Source organism: Fusarium proliferatum (assembly GCF_900067095.1).
Source record: "Fusarium proliferatum ET1 genome assembly, contig: FPRO_scaffold013, whole genome shotgun sequence".
NCBI lineage: Eukaryota > Fungi > Ascomycota > Sordariomycetes > Hypocreales > Nectriaceae > Fusarium > Fusarium proliferatum.
In genome coordinates, this window is record NW_022194802.1 from 1,405,979 (window position 1) to 1,411,884 (window position 5,906).

A 5,906-nucleotide genomic window follows, 5' to 3' on the forward strand; every position below is an offset into this window, starting at 1 on the left:
CTAACTGCCTAATTACTTTAATCTTTCTTAATTACTATTTCTTAATAATTTAGCTACTATTTATATATTAATATCTATTTAATTAATTACTTATAATATTATAGTCCTTTATTTTTATAGTTTAATCCTTTTTATTTTATAGTACTGGCTTAACATCTTATTCATATTCTTAAGATTTTAAATTTTAGGTTTTAATAATATATTTTTATATATTATAGCTATTACTTTTTCTATAAAAGACTTTAAGGCTTTTAATATTAACTCTAAAGAGCTATTATATTAATATTTAATTTAATTATTAAGATATTTAAATTAAAATTAGGTTTTAATAACTATTTTTAAGGTCTTTAAAGCCTATAATATTAATAATTAAGCAGCCTCTTTAAGAGATATTAAAGTCTATAGCTATATATTAAGCTTTAAGATTATAGTTTTTAAATTACGAATAAATTTAATTTCTTTAAAACCTCTTTAAATATTACTTTTTATAAAAATAATTTTAAATATAATATAAAAGGTAAAAAAGAATTTAATCTTAAAAATATAAACTATAAAGTATTTAATTAAATACTTTATTTTTTAATTATAAGCCTTTTTTAATAGCCTAAAGTATTTAATATTAAGAGACTAAAATAAATAAAATATATAAATAAATATATAAAATATAATAATCTTATTTTTTTTATAATATCTTTTAAAATTAGCTAAATAATAGCTTTTATAATTATTAAAGATTAGAAGATAATATTATATATTTAATCACTTAATTATTAATTAATTAAAATCTTTTAATTACTTAAAACCTAATATATTATTTATTTATTTATTTTAATTTATTATAGTAACCTAATTCAATAAATAATTATATTTTTAATATTAATTAATAAGATAATATTAATTTATATTTATAAAAAATAATATAATTATTTAATCTTTTATATTAATTATTTAAATTATAATAATCTATTTTTAGTTTTTAAGTTATATTAATTTTAATCTTTTTTACATTTTTTAAATCTATAATAGTTATTTTAGCTATAATAAGGCCTATTATAAAGCTAGTCTTATTAAAGTTTTAAATATTATTTAATTAAATACTATACTTTATAATTATATTTTATATAGTCTTAAATTAGCTATAAATAATAACTAGCCCCAATTTAACCTACTGCTTCTTTACTAATATCACTTTATTTATAGCTTTTAGATATAAGGTTAATTAATTATATGCCTAGATATATATATTTAATTAATAGAGTTATTATTAACTTTTGCCAACTAACTTATATAAAAGTTAACCTAATTCCTTTAAACCTTCAGTCTAACCCTGCCATTACCCTGCCTTTATCTATATATCTCTTCTCCTCCTCTACATACCCTATCCTCTTTACCTATTGACTTCCCTGGCCAGCAGAACTCTATCTGCTGATATACTTTATATTAAGAGTAGCACCCTCTTTACCATAATAACTCTTTTAGCTATATTATAAAGCCACTTTTTATATATATTTAAGCCTATAAAGGCAGTAAAGAAGGCAATTTAGTCTAATTTAAGGAAATAACCTTCCTTTAAGCCCTTTTTTAAGTCCTTTAGATTTAATAGCTTATTATTAATTTAAATTAAATTAATTAAGCTAAAAAGGCCTATATAATAGATTAAGTTAATTAAGTTATAATTAAAGATAGCTATTTTAATTAAATTAAATTAGCATTTTAATAAAAAGTTCTTTTTAATAGTAATTATTATTATATAAATCTTTTTTAGTTTTTCCTTATTAGCTTTCTATAAGGCAGGCCTAATAATTATATTAAGGTTATAGTTAGTTATATAGTAGGCCTAATTATATAGCTGCAGGCTATTTTATATAGGTATTATATTAATAGCTATAATTAATATTAGTAGCTATAATTAATAGAGGGAAAGTTAGGTTAGAGAATATACTTATAAGTTTACACTTAATCTCTTATTTAGTTAGGGTCTAACTGACCTTTAAGTAGAAGTGTGGTAAACTTAGCCTGTCTTTTAGCTAAGGTAAAGGAAAAAGGCTAATATAGCTGCTAAGAGGCAGTATTAATACTACTTTATTAAGGCAGCAATTATGCCATTAAGGCAGATAAACCTTAAATAATTTAACCTTAAAGATATAGGCCTACTATAGGGGCCTTATTATTTAAGCCTTTATATATAAAGTTAATAGCTTAATAGCCTTATAAGGCTAATAGTAAGGGAAAAAAAAAATATAATTAATTAACTTTATATTTAAAAGCTATAAATAAAGTAATATTAATAAAGAAATAATAGGTTAAATTAAAGATATTTACTAATACTATAATTAATTAATAGTTACTTTTATTAACCTTAAAGTTATATAAAATCTATATTATTTCTATAATATTAAATATATTTTTATTAATTTTAATTCTTTATATTATAAAAAGTATAATAAATATAAATATAATTACTATTTATATATTCTTTTTTACTACCTTTTATTATTAATTTAATTAACTTTTTAATAATTTTATAGTTATAATTAACTTTAATTTAAATTACTATTTCTTTATTAATATTACTTTATCTATTCTTAAATATAAGTTTATTAATTATATACCTTTATATATATATTTAATTAGTAAAGATTAATTTAGCTTTTATTAATTAATTTATATAAAAACTAACTTAATCTCTTTAATATATTTTAACTTTAATAAAACCTTTAGTTTTAAAACCTTATTATTACCTTATATTTATTTTAAAACTCTATTTATAGATATATATCTCTTTATTTTTATAGTTTTAAATTATAATTAATCTATTAAATTATTACAGACTGGCTCCTTAACTATAACTAAAAGGACATTAATATAGGTATTATTAAACTTATAGAAAGAAAAGAGATTCCTTAAGGAAATCTCTTTATATATTATTAAGTTTTAGCTTAAATCTAAACTAGACCCTTAAGTTATATAGTCCTATTAAGGCTTAAGTAAAGCTTAAGCCTATAATATATTTCCTTACTTACTTTTCTTACTTTCTATTAAAAGGATTATCTTTACCTCCTTTCTTACTTATAAAAGCAGTTTTAAAGTATTAAAAGCTTTAGCTTAAAGCCTTATCTATTTAGTCTATAATATATAAAGGCTTTAATTTAAAGCTATATAAGTTTTTAGTTATAGAATATTTAAGTTTTAATTTAAAGCCTATTATAGCCTTAAATATAGGTTTTTAAAGTTCTAGGCTAAATATATATAAGGTTATTATTTTATTTATTTAGACCTATTATATTTATTAATTTATATCTCTTTTAATTTATATATATTTTTAGGCTAATATATATTATACCTTTTCTATCTTAAATTACTTTATATAGTTTAGTTTTCTCTTTTTCTTTTCTTTTTTTAAGTTATTATATTATAAATCTTATAAATTAGTATTATTTATATTTCCCTTTTTTTATTTATTTATTAACTTTTTCCTTTAGTAAGCTTATTTCTTTACTATTTATATCCTTTTTATATTATATTTACCTTTATGCCTCTATTTATATATAGCTAATTTTTATTTAATTTAAATATAACCTTATTTTTATATTTTTATTAATAATTTTTTTAGTTTTTATATCTTTATAATTTTTATTTCTTTTTATTTTTTTATTTAATATATTTACTGCTATTATTACTAATAGTAATATTAATAATAATAATCTTTTTTACTTTTTAAACTATAAATAGGCTATAGGCTATTACTTTTATAAAGGTAATAATAATAATAAAGACTTTATTTTACCTTTTGCCTTTCTTTTTCTTTATAAAAAATATCTTAATTTTTTAATAAACTATAGCTATTTTCTAGCTTATATCCCTAATAGCATTATATTATATAAGTACTATATTAAAGTAAAGTCTAATTATAGCTAGTTATATAACCTCTTTATTATTAGCTTAAATCTTTACTATTTTATTTAAGAGATTTATATTTTTATTAATTAATATAGCTATATTATTAAAGGGTATTATGCCTTTAAGATATATATAAAAGCCTAGGCTAACTCTTAAAAAAAAAGGGAATTAAAAAACCTTAATTTTAAGGTAACTTTATTGCCTAATAATAATAACTTTATAACTTCCTAAATACTAATTAAGACTATTAAACCTCTAGCTATATTATATATATATATAATAATCTTTTCTATACTTTTAATTCTAGCTTTAATTTATATACTATAGTATATTTAATATTTAATAATAGCCCTTTTTTTCTTACCTTTTTTAATACTAATAGTTATTAAATTAATTTTAGCTTAATTATTACTAAAATATAGATATTAGTTTTTACTTTTATTAAAATATAAAAAGACTTTTATATTAACTATAAGGCTATTATTACTTAAAATACTATCTTTATTTAGGCTTTTAATACTTTTAGTTAAGTTATTAACTATTTACTTACCTTATTGCCTTTTTTTCTACCTTTTAGTTATTATTACTATAATAATAGTCTAAATAATACCTTAAAGAGATATAGATATAAGTTTTTATTTTCTTTTTCTCTTTTTAATCTTTATTTTAACCTTTCTATAATATAAGCTTCTCTAAAGTATATTATTAACTTTTTTATAAAGGAAAGAGGTCTTAATAGTAATAATATTAATAATATTAATAAAAATAGTAATAAAAAAGATAGTAATAAATAAAAAGGTAATAAAGATAATATTTAATAATATTATATCTTTAGTTTTTATATATTTTAAATAGATAAAGGCTAGATTTAATTTAAATCTAAATAGGGTTTTTAAAATATATAGCTACCTTTACTATTATTATTATACCTTTTATAAGCTATTATAAATTATTATATTATTTTATTTTCTTTTATATTCTATAAATATTATAATATTTCTTATATTTTTTAGTAATTTTTAAATAAAAGTTATCTATCTTTTTTACTTAATAAATATATTTTTATTTTTACCTATTTCTTTTATATTTCTAATTATTAATATCTTTTTTATTTTATATTTTTTTATTAACTTTTTACTTTCTTTTTATAGTATTAAAGTTAGTTTAAGTCTTAATTTCTATAATATTTAAAATAGTAATAAATCTATTATTACTTATTTAATTAGGTCTATATAAAAAATATTTTATATTCTATAAGAGATATTAAGCCTAATAGTAAGTAATAATAATATACCTTTAACCTAATACTTAATTACTATTTTAATAAGTTCTTTATATAGTTAATTTATTTTAAAGTTTTAAAGGTTAAGTTATATTATATCTTTAACCTAAAAGTATTTTATTAATTATTAATTTTTATTATATACTTTTTAATATTATTACTATATAAATATATATACTATTTAGGCTATTTTAAGCCTATCTTTTAGTTAGGCTATAAACTATATTACTCTTTCTTTATTAAAGGTCTTACTTTTTAAGAAATTAATAGATTATTTAATAGTTTTTAGCTTATAGCTATAAAGTAAGTAATTTAGGCTAAACCCTATTATTAATAATACTTTATTATTTAAGGATATCTATATTATAATAAAGTATAAAGGCTAATTAAATTAATAAAAGGCTATTAATAGTTATAAAATTAATTATATCTTTTAGTTTATATATTTAATATCTCTATCTATCTAAAGGTAATATACTATAAAAAGCTATTACTTTATTTTTATTAAGTTATAAAATATCTTTTAAAACTTATTTAATTAATTTAAACTTTAATTAAATATTATATCTTTAAGGAATTTATAAAATCTTTATTAATAGTCTTTAAAGTATAATATATATACTTTAATTAAAATAAATATTATTACTTTAAGCTAAATAAATTTTAAAAGTCTATTTATAATAACTATAAAAAAGGTAAGGTTACCTTTAGTCTATATAAACAG